Genomic DNA, 12,385 nt, shown 5'->3' with positions numbered 1-12,385 from the left:
CACCCTGAGGCGCTACTTACAACAAGGTTTTCTTTGGCCTACTCAAGCAGCAGACCCACTAAACACCATCTCCCCCTGCCTTCTAGGAAAGCGGCAACCTAAGCCACATAGTCCCTTCATGTGTTATAGTCAAGGCACCAAGTAACAGCCAAACAACACAACAAGGCTTCCTGGACTCAAGAAAACCCCTATTTCTCCAAGGCCAATTTACAGCACACTCATAGAAATACACATTCAGACCAAACACCAACCGACTTTGAGGTTTTGTTAGAAGTCAAGACACCAGGGAGAAGTAGCAAGTAGTGTTTTGGAAAGAAAAATTAACTTATGTTTATTGAATTTTTTACACTGAAGATAAATGTTTTCTTCAAAATGCATATCTATCTCGAAGTCCTTCACATTTCTTACATATGTGTGGAAATTTCCCTATTCCCTTAGTGGTTATTACCAAGTAGAGAAGACTGAAAATATCCTTGAGGTGAATTCAGTAATGATTGGTCCGTGACTCGTCTAAACTTTTCTACATTTGGTTCCAGAGCAAACATTTAAAGCAGTACTTCATATTCTCAACCTAGCATAGTGTTTTAGATGTACTTCTCATTTGACTTAAAATGATCAGATTTCTAAAATTAAATTTTTGCTAGAATTATCAATATTATCTATGTCGATGTATCTGTAATCACTAGAAAATGAGCAGTTCTTTGTTTCAATATGTGTTTTTGTATAATGAAAGGTGATTTAAAATGATAGTAATTAAACCATGGAAAGAATAAAGCAAAATATTTTTAAATTATCTTATGTTTTTTCAAAATCAAGCTGTTAACTCTACACAAAGATTTCCTGGGTTAATGTTATAGATATCTGTGTAGATATTTTATCATGTCTCTTAAAGGTCTGAGCTCTTACATGTTTCTATTTGTATCTCCTCTTTTGAAAGAATTAATAGACTAGTAAACAAAACAGGAGACTTTAGTATGGTACTTTATACATTGTAGTATACTAATCAAGAAAATCATAATATCAAAAACTAGTGGTGCTCGCTTCACCAACACTTATACTAAAATTGGAATGATACAGAGAAGATTAACACGGCCCCTGTGTAAGGATGACATGCAAATTCATGAAGCGTTCCAAATTTTTAAAACAGAAAATTTAGCCTGGCATGGTGGAACAAGCCTGTAGTCCCAGCTTCTCAGGAGGCTGAGGCAAGAGGATCACCTGAGCCCTGAAGGCTGAGGCCGCAGTGAATGGTGAAAGAACCACTGCACTTCATCCTGGGCAATGGAGCGAGACCCTGTCTCAAAACAGAAAAACAAAACCCAAACAACTAAAGAGAGTAAGGGATTTTTTTTTTTTTTTTTTTTTTTTTTTTTTTTTTTTTTTTTTTGAGACGGAGTCTTGCTCTGTAGCCTGGGCTGGAGTGCAGTGGCCGGATCTCAGCTCACTGCAAGCTCTGGGATGTTTTTAAAAACAGATCATATTACTTCTCTCTAATGAATTTATAAAAATTAAAAACCTACTTTATGAGACATTAGAAAGTCCCAGTACACACATTTGAATTCATTTCTGTCCTTCACATCATATTACATTTTTAAATAAGCAATGAGACGTACTGAGCTTAAAAGCTTGACAGATTTAACAGAAAACCAAAACCCCCAACCATACACCTGGTAAATGAAATAATCCTCAGTTACAGTCTTGATATGTTGAGATCATATATGCTCTGCTTCAATCACCTGAAAAAATGGTAAAATAAATCTATAGTTTGGTCCATGTTAATTAAATTATATTTAATCACCATTATCCAGGTAGTGCCATGAACACTTTTTACTGCTATCATTTCAAAATATATTATAGGCCGAGTATGGTGGCTGCGCCAGTAATTCCAGCACTTTGGGAGGCCAAGGCAGGTGGATCACTTGAGATCAGGAGTTTGAGACCAGCCTGGCCAATATGGTGAAACCCTGTCTCTACCAAAACAAATACAAAAATTAGCTGGGCATGGTGGCAGGCACCTGTAGTCCCAGCTACTTGGGAGGTTGAAGCAGGACCCAGGAGGCAGAGGTTGCAGTAAGCTGAGGTAGACCACTGCACTATAGCCTGGGCAACAGAGCACATCTCTCCCTGTATATATAGATTTACAGAGACAGGGGCGTGGGGGCCAGTGCTTGCTCATCCATGTTAATAGAGGCCATGACTGTACAGATAAATGAAGTCCACAGATGTTAATTTCTAACTCTTACTTCATTATATACATATAGGAAAATACTTCCAATTTATTTCTGAGATTTTCTATCGGGCATGTCTTAATCTTGTACCTGAGTTTTACAGGAGATATGAAGCAGTAGAAATTTGACATAAATCAGAAGTAGGATTAAATCTTAACTACCACTAACCCTGGGCAAGTTACTAGCCTTTTAAAACTTTAAGTTCCTTCTCTGTAGAGTTAACAATGCTTACATAGTGGGGTTATTGAAAGGCTATGCACCTACTAACACATAGTAGTTGCTCAGAAATGACAACTTCCCTCATTTTCGTACTTTTCCTTCGCCCTTCATTTGCTTCTGGCCCACTCTTTAGAATCTTGGAGAATACCACGTCATTGCTGAAATTTTCAGATAATCCATGCGAAGAAGCAATTAAAGGAGAAATTGAATTAATGTGATTTTGATTTTATTAGTTGCAGCAACCCAATAGGAACTTTGACACAAAAGAAAGAAAAGCTTTTATATCTACTAAACAAGCCTAAAAGGTATTAGGGTACTATAAATGGTTTATTTTTTCAACTAAAGTAACCCAGATTGTTCACATTTTCCGTCATTTAGCTTGGTATCTTTAATAAATGTTGGCCAGTCTAACAGTGCTCACATTTCACTTTTGGTTTCTTCTCTTTTAATTTTTTCATCAAACATTTGTTCATATGCATTGTAAAAACAAACAGAAATTAACCATAGCAATGGCTAAAATATAAACCACAAATTTGACTGAGTCAGCGGAGGTTTTTCTGGGTAACCCCAAAATTCCATGTCTCTGTGTATTTCAGTCCCTTTGTCAACTTATTACATGATAAATGAAACAGATCAGAAGAACAGAGTAAAAATTAATCCATCTTAAGAGTTCTATATGCTCTTGGTCAGATGCCTGATCCAAAAGGAAACCTGATCTAGGTTTTGAAAGCACTTTGGTGTCCCAGAATGATTTTACTTGATCAAGTTCCCAGAAAATACATGGTTCAGCCTGATGACAAATTGTCAGAAAATCAGTGGGAAAGTGCTCTGCTTCTCCTCAGCAGAAAACATAAAAATCATATCTATTTTGTTTGTCTTAAAATTTTGATATAAGAGTCTTCTCTTTGCCATCGGGCATGAATATTTTTATTTATTTTACAGTATGTGTTTTGTATTCAAGTGCATAAATGAATAAAAGATAGTTTTTTCCAAAAATTCTCTCTATCCTTTTGTTCTTTGTATATTCGCTTGACTTCTAAATAACTATTGGTCTGCTTTACCCCTCAAAGCCTGACCTGTAGTTATTCAAGTTTGAACATAATGTGCCAAACATTTTGTTCATCATATTAAGCTATGTGTTGGGTACAAAGAACAACTTAACATTAGCTCTGGTACTCGAGGGATGTCCTGCTTGATTCTAGAGAGCACAGACACAAACCAGCATGTACAGTCATGCATATCATCCATCTTATAGATTGTATATTTATTCCAAAGTATTTGGAACCACAGTGTTTTGGGCTGCAGATGCTTTTAGATTTTGGAATATTTGCAGTAAATATTTACCAGCTGAACAGCCCTAATCCAAGAATCTGAACTCCAAAATGTTCCAGTGAGTGTTCTTTTGAACCTCATGTCAGTACTCAAAAAGTTTTGAATTTTGGAGCAGTTCAGATATTGGATTTTCAGATTAGGTATACTCAAACTCTATATGCACACATGCCTTGTAGGAAAGGATGAGAGGAAATGGTGAAAGAATAAGATGACCCAAGAAAGAGCCAATTGTATTTAGGAAATAGCCAGTGAACATAGTAGTTAATAGTTGCAGATTCAAATATAATGTCAAAGCTTCACAGATTTCCCCTCTCCAATTTCATTACTTTCCACTTTGGGTCTCCAATTTACTCATAAAGCCAGAAATGGGATCACTGCACAAGATATTTTCAATGTATTTGTAAGGTCTACTTATATCACTTATTGTCAAGGAAGTGTTCTGGTTTGCTGCCATCTAGACAAGAGATCAAACAACACTCTGATTAAAATGAAATATTTATTGTGGACTTAACTGTAGTGCCAGTTTGTTGGTAAGCCAGGGAAATAATGTTGAAGGAAAGTTCAAAAACTGAATTGTTCAAATAATAGCATTTCCTCTTTTTCTTTCTACCATCTTTCTCAATTTCTGTGATGAGCTCACCAATTAAAAATACATTTTGATCAGAGTTTTGGACCCAAAATTACGAAAAAGAACCACAGAGGCATGCAACCAATAACCACCCAAATTTAAGTGAATTAGAACTTTTCTGTTTTGCCACGCTAGTACGAAAGCCACAGGCATTCCACCACCCCAGAAGGATCTGGAGAAGTGATGGAGAGAAGGAAAAATGAACGCAGATTGTACATAATTGTGCTGTCACATTCTTATTTCAGTGGCCACAGAAAGAACCCCAAGTTTTAATTCAAAGGCCTCCCTAGCAAAAATAATATTCTTCTCCGCAGCCTGCCTTGTACTGGTCCTTCAAAATCATCTCAGATGTCACTTCCTCCAGGAAGTCTTCTCTAATACGCTTAATTGCAGACTGCAGGGTGTAGACTTATGGTATCCTTTGCTCACCAGGTCATGAATTTCCCTATAAATCTGCAAACTATTTGTTAAACTCTAAAAACGTTGTCTTTTTCTATGCTCGGTGTTTTTTGAAGAGTTTGGATTGCGGTTTATATTCTAAGAGGTGGCAAAAAGCATGAATCAAACAGTTCTTTTACTTTTTTCCCCCCGAGCACCTATCCTTTAATATTTTGGAACATTTTCCTCATTCCATTAATTCTCTATTTTGCTATAACCACATGGCCTTTACCTCCAAGTAACCTTGGCATTTATAGGCTAAAGGAACAATAATATAACAGCCAAGACTGGCCAGACAGGCTTTAAAACTCAGCACTGACTGTGGGATGGGGAAAATCTGATTTGTGTGTGTGACTTTTGTAAAATAATTTGTAACTTAACTTAGATGACTTCACTAGGATTTAATAAAATCCTGTCATCACATTCAGGTTTCAGATTTTATATGTTTGCTAAATGTGGTAGAATAATCCAGAGCTGGTTTCATTTCTTCAGAGTTTGAGAGGCTGCATTATTTGAAAGAGAAGTTTTTGATGGTCAAAAAAAGGATATATGTTTCTCTGATACTGGAAAATAAAAGTAGATAAAAGAAAAGTATTTTCTTAAAATTATTTATTTATTTATTTTCTAGTTTTCCTGAGTCTAGGAAAACATTGCCTCTCTAATTTTACTACAGTCAGAATTGAAATTAGTTCCTGAAAATAATATTTGGCATAAGGGGCAGTTTAGTGTCTGGAACACATAGGTCTGGAAGTGAGAAAAGCTTGGTCTTATCCAGCTTAAAATATTCAGACATAAATCGGATAATACTAAATCGGATAATACCATGCCTGTTCTCAAAATCACCCAATCCCCCCGACCCCTGTCCAATAAAATCTAGTCCTTTTTTTTTTTTTTTTCAGATAGAGTCTCGCTCTGTTGCCCAGGCTGGAGTACAGTGGCACTATCTCGGCTCACTGCAACCTCCTCTCACCAGGTTCAAGCAATTCTTCTGTCTCAGCTTCCTGAGTAGCTGAGACTACAGACACACGCCACCACGCCCAGCTAATTTTTATTTTACTAGAGACAGGGTTTCACCATATTGATCAGGCTGGTCTCAAACTCCTGACCTTGTGATCTGCCCGCTTTGGCCTCCCAAAGTGCTGGGATTACAAGCGTGAGCCACTGTGCCTGGCCTAAAATCGAGTCTTTAGCATAGTTTGCAAGGTGTTTCATGATCTGTCTCCATTGCCCAAGCTTTCTGCATCCATCTCATTGTTTTTTTTCTCTACTCTCTATCTCACTATTTGCCAGAGTCACAATGCCCGCTCTACTCACTGTTTTTCAAATCACCAGCGTGTGCCCACCCCAGGGCTTTTGCACTCACTGTTGCTCTGCCTAGGATGTGCTTGTATCAGATAGCTAAAAGGCTTCCCTACTCACTTCATTCAGGTCTCTGCACAAATGCCACCTCATCAAATGGGCTTCTCTCACCACTATTACAATAGTGCCCCTTCTCATTCTCTGTCTTTTTATCTTGTTTGACTTTTTTCAGAGCACTTATCATTATGTGGCATATTGTATATTTACTTGTTAAAATTATTTAACTGTTTCTTCAACCCTAACGTAAATTTCACAAAAGCAGAGATTTTTGTCTTTTTTTGTTTGCTGCCGAGTTCTTGTTCACTGTTGTTGCCTGGTGTCTATAATAATACCTGACACTCAGTAGGCACTCAGTAAATACTTGTTGCAAGTATTTATATCTGTGGAATGAATAAATAAATATATCCATTTGCTAAATTGATACAGAGTTAAGATGATAAAGTAGGCAATAAATACAAATTATATATTTAAAAAAACCTCTTAAGAAAGTAGAATAAGAGTATGGCTAAAATCACTGTCATTTCTTTTCCAAAAATTGTGATGACTTTAAAAATCACCTATGGGCAAACTCTTTATTTTTCTTAAATTGAGAGGCATCATGGTTAAATTAAGTTTTCTGACAAACCTGATATGGCTTGGCTCTGTGTCCCCACCCAAATCTCATGTTGAATTGTAATACTCAAGGTTGAGGGAGGGACCTGGTGGGAAAGGAGTGAATCATGGGGGTGGATTTCCCCCTTGCTGCTCTCATGATAGTGGGTTCTCATGAGAACTGATGTGTGGCACTTCCTCCTTCGCTCTTTCTCACCCTGTTGCCACGTGAAGATGTGCTTGCTTCCCCTTCTCCTTCCGCCATGATTGTAAGTACATTTAGGCTTTCCAGCTGTGTTTCCTGTACAGCCTGCAGCACTGTCAGTCAATTAAACTTCTTTTCTTCATAGATTACCTAGTTTCAGGTAGTTCTTTGTAGCAGTGTGACAATGGATTAATACGCCTTCATTGATTTTACAGGACTTTTTCATACTGGCTTCAAAGTATCCTTCATCTTCATAAATGAAGAGAGTTATCTTGGAGCAAGGAAGATGTTGGAAATAAAGGTAGAATGGAACACCATTATGTGAAAATATGTCTGAAGGACTCAGAAATGCCCAGATCCTATGATGTAAGGCATAATCACTACTCTGTTAGCAGCTCCTGAGATAATCAGACAAGGGATGATGACAAATGGGAAGCAAGGTTACTGTTGCCCAGGCTTGTGTCTTTGCCTCAGCTTTCTTTAGTAGTAAACCTGGCAGAGTCAAATACTCATGTGCAAGGAGCATTACCTCCCTCACCCAAGCTCAAATCCTAGTCTTCTCTTCTCTCCTCTTTACACCTTCTTGCCAATGACATAATGGCGTATCTGAGCCTCAATCACTTGAGATGAGAAGGATTTTTCTGTCCTCATCTTAAGTCTATTTCTCAGAGAAATTCCCGTATTTTACCACTACTCCCATTCCTTCTCAGCTTTGCCATGCCACACTTTCCTGATTTTCTTTCTTGTCCTTACTCCTCCATTTAAGTTTCCTTTTCTGATTCTCCCCTTTCCCCATCTCTAAATGTTATGATCCTCAAGGCTCAGTTTTGGAATCTTTTAGTTTTTTTCCTCACAATCTGTCTCTAGGATGTGTCATTCATTCCCACAAATGTATTTATTTTTAACGTTTTATTTGTAGAAAAGTTCAAACAAAACAAAAATAGATTAAATTTAGATTCAGTGACTATAGTAAACAATAACTGAATTGTACATTTTAAAATAGTGTAATTTTGTTGTGTGTGATTCAAAGGATAAATACTTGAAGGGCTAGATACCCCATTCTCCATTATGTGCTTATTTCACATTGCAGGCCTGTATCAAAACATCTCATGTACTATGTATATACACACACACACACGTACTAAGTACTCATAGAATAAAATAATAATAAATTTGGATTCAACCTCCATATTCAACAATTATCAACATATGGTCAATCTTATTTTATCTAAACTTCTACTCCCTGATTTCTTCTCACTGGGTTATTGTAAAGTCATTTCCAGATATTGTATCATTTCATCTATAAATGCTTTGATACATATTTTTAAAAGACAGTTTATATAACCAAAATACCAATCCAATTTAGAAAAATTAATAGTGACTTAATAGAAGCAAATATCCAGTGTTTAAATTACTTATTGTTTATGTTTTTAAACAATTGATTTGTTTGAATTGTGAGCCTGACTAAACGTGAATATTACATTTATTTAGGAAGTCCTGTGAACTTCCTCATTGCGTCATATCAAGAGGCATATGTTTGGTTGCATAATCTGTAAAATAAAATAAAGTCTATGTTTCCCAACTTTATGGCCACATTGTAAAATGGGGTGAGAGGGTACCAAGGCCTGAAAAGCCAGCTCATCCCTTTGTCCCTGCAGGTTAGTAGAGATTTTATAATTATGGGTTGCAAAACTATACTTTGTTTTGCTTCTTAACTCTTCTATCACTTGCAAGTAATTTTCTCTATTAAATTAACGCTGTTTGAAAGACCTAAAGTCTTTCAAACACACCTGCTCTTGTGTGTTTACTGCTCTTGGCTGAACTGCTTGATGCAGACAAGATCACACGTTTAATTTTGGAGATTATGAGGCTGAGGTGCCTTCAGATGCAATGAACACAAAACCTAACACTCCTGCCATTACCTACAAAGCACATGTGATCTGCCCCCATCTACCTGTCCATCCTCTTCATATATCAACCTCTCCCTTATTCAACTACACTTACCACACTGGTCTTTCTGTTTTGTTTTTGTTTTCAAAAGTGCTAAGCTCTTCCTTGCCACAAACCTTTGAACCAGCAGTTTTCTATACCTGGGATTTTCTTACCTCAGCCTTTCTCAAAACTGGTTTCCTCTTGGTTAAAATATACCCTTCACAGTGAGATGTCCTCTGACAATCTTACCGACCTACTGGGCTCCTTACCATTGTTCATTATAGCAGCCTGCTCTTTTCATTTACAGCACTTAGCATAATCTGTAATTATTATATTATTTTTGGATCCTTATTTAATGTCTAGATCATAAAATACATTTGAAACTCCACAAGAGCAGGAGAGAAAAATCATGTCTATTTTGATGACCATTATACCCTTGTGGGTACCCACTGTACCCTAGAAAATTGCATCTAGAATGAATGAATGTGCTCCAGAGCCCAGGGGTGGGCCCAGGTTTGGCCAGTTTACAGCTTATGCTGCAGGGAAGCAGGAAGTATCAGAGCAGACCACACTAATGTGCAGACTCTTTTGAAGCACAATGACCCAGCACAATGGATATATGTTTAAACAAATATCCCGGATTTTTACCCTCTTGAGAAACTGTGTCAATAATTTTTTTCTCCTCTAGAAAAGACCAAATAAATTTAACCAACTTGAAATATGGGTAAGAAATCCAGCTATTGATTGCCTGATGAAACCAGAACCACTAGACATGCTAAAGGTAATCTTAAGATAAAAATATTTAAAGCAAATTTATAGGATGCATAGTTTTTTTATTTTTTAGGGTCTCACAAAAGACTTTCTTCAATAAACTGCAGGTATCTATAACATTTGATATTTGATTTTGATAATTTTGGTAGATGTGTGTATAATGTCCTATATGTGGAAATCTTGTAAGGAATATATATTATGCTGGTGTTCAGCTTTCTAGGCACCAGGAAATTAAAAAATTATATTGGCCCCGGGACAGCTTTTTCATAAATGCATAAAATATCAGGAATTACAAATAGAGCTATCAGAATTCATTTTATAATAACAGATAAGTGCTAGTGTCTCACACACATCATTCAAAAATTATTTAATAGATTTTTTAAGTTATGGAGAAAGCAGCTTACTATAAATTCCCATGCACACAATATTTAGGTAATTTGCAAGTATTGAAGTAAAATTTGAAATATATTTTACTAAAGACAGAGAAGGAATAAAGGGCTGTGACAAAAGTATGGATAAGATTTGCAAATTTTTCTGCCTATCTGCTCAAAAGTATAAATAACAAGGTCTTGGATATAGAATAATTTTGGGAAAAGAAGCAAATGAAAGCAGATAAAACTAAATACTTTTTTTAGTCCATTTTTTAATGTCCTTGTGGAAGAATGGTCAGCAGAAAAAAAAATTAATTATTACAATAGTGTTATATCCAGTTTATTGGATGTAATTCTCAATACTTTAATAATACGTTATCATATATGACTAATTAGTTGTTTGCAAAACATTTAAAATGCCCATGTCAGATTACAACCTGACCACCGAAATTTTCCCAGCACATTGCTTCCTTTCTTCTCACTGGAATGAGACTATGGATTGTTTAAGCATAGAATTGCAGTTAGCAGCAGCATGCTGTGGATCTAAAAATCCATTAGGAAACTATGATCATTGGATTCATATCTGCAGTAGTAATTCATTCCTAAGAACCCCCAGTAGATGCAAAGTTTGCCCACGTTCACCAAGTGTAGTTGCTTGCTGAGTTTTGCACTCTCGAATTACAGTGCTTTGTAGAGATAGGGAATTAAGGTAGAAAGTTGGCATGTTGAACGTTATCTTTCTCCATCCACTTAATACTAAAACCTCCAGAATTACTTATTGATTTCACAGCTTAAAATTATGTCCTTAATTATTACTAATAAAACAACTATTTTTGATGCCTTATAGGCACAGACAAATATAAATGTTCACTAAACTGAAATTACAGCAAATGACATATCTCTATTCAGAGATGGCAAAAGATGCAAGGAACAGTCCACTCACTTACTCTTTAGTAAATACGCCTATATATTTCATAAATGACAATATGCCTTATAGGCATCAAGTTTTGTATATTGTACATTTATTTTTCCTATCTCTGTGATTTAACAGAGATTTTAGAATTAAAATTTAAACTTGTTTGGGGTAAAAATAGATACTTTAAAATAATTCTACAGTGAACGTCTTTCTATGCTATTTGTCACAGTCATTTATGAAATATATAGGTATATTTACCAAAGAGCGAGTGGACTGTTTCTTCCATCTTTTACCATCTCTGTATAGAGATACATCATTTGCTATAATTTCAGTCTAGTAAACATTTATATTTGTTTGTGCCACTTAAAAATTTCCAGGAACCTTATACTGTTCTTCACACATAGAACTGATGCTATTAACCTAGAGAATTTGATTCTGCTTTGGGTCTCAGGGGTGGTGATAGGATAGTACTGAACCATATTTCTGCTTGCTCCCATTGTGAGATCATTTATGATAAACAGCGTCCATGTCTAAAAGGTTTTGCTGCAAGCTAGTGTGTGATTTAACCACAGAAAAGAGGGAGGTTAGTTTCTTCATAAAGAATTCTATGTGCCTGCTTCACTCTTCACTTAACCATAGGAATTACATGGTTCCAGACATAGCAACAATTATTTTTATGCTTTCAAGTATATACTCAATCCAATAGTGAATATTGTTCCCTTCTCTAGGTTTGATCAAGTTTACCTTGTTAAAGAAACTTAATTGTTTTAAAGAGCAAAAGTAACCTATTTATTCTACTATTCTTTCATTAATTTTCCATCAGTAAGAATTAAGCACACTTCTACTGCATCTATTTTACAATGATTTTTTTTTTTTTGGTTATTCACCTCCAGTTCTTACTCTATTTTTATTGCCAGAATTTGATTAAGGCAATTGTGAAGTGTACACAGAGTATAACTCAGAAAACAGAATTATCGTTAATATTGTTAAAGTTGGAAGAAACAGAAAATTCACTCACTGGTTTTCTGTAGGAAATATAATGCAAAATTTATTAAGAGGAAAAATGAGTTCCTTCTAAAGTTTAGCAAGAAAGATTAAACACTATATGGCTTTTGATAGGTGTGGTGAAACTCAGAAATAATTAAAAGCAGCTTTAGGGTTAAATTAAAATAGCAATATTTTTATGTCTCATGTATATGAAATGAAACAAAAATTTCAACTACATTGCTATTGTAACTGTTCACAAAAACTGTTGGTTTGCCCTCAGATTTTTCAGCAGACTTAAGACACTCTTTTCCCCTTTTTATTAGAGGAATCTATCACTTAAATAGTAGAAAAAATGGCTACATCAAAACTCCCACATCCAATTAAAAAATACAACTGTGGTTCTGCTCC

The 12,385-nt window shown here is 35.7% G+C and overlaps 1 protein-coding gene and 1 non-coding gene across 10 annotated transcripts in view; one reads left to right on the top strand and one right to left on the bottom strand.

Annotated features, from left to right (window-relative positions):
* CPED1 (cadherin like and PC-esterase domain containing 1) overlaps positions 1-12,385 on the bottom strand; it is a 310,851-nt gene that overhangs the window by 104,880 nt on the left and 193,586 nt on the right. The window lies entirely within an intron of this gene.
* Positions 1,034-1,140, top strand: LOC119626370 (U6 spliceosomal RNA). The gene has a single exon (XR_005242540.1). It is a non-coding gene; the product is annotated as a U6 spliceosomal RNA (small nuclear RNA).

This window comes from Chlorocebus sabaeus, chromosome 21, assembly GCF_047675955.1.
Source record: "Chlorocebus sabaeus isolate Y175 chromosome 21, mChlSab1.0.hap1, whole genome shotgun sequence".
NCBI lineage: Eukaryota > Metazoa > Chordata > Mammalia > Primates > Cercopithecidae > Chlorocebus > Chlorocebus sabaeus.
Note: the sequence above shows the minus strand (reverse complement) of the source record. Positions and strands in the feature narration are given on the sequence as shown.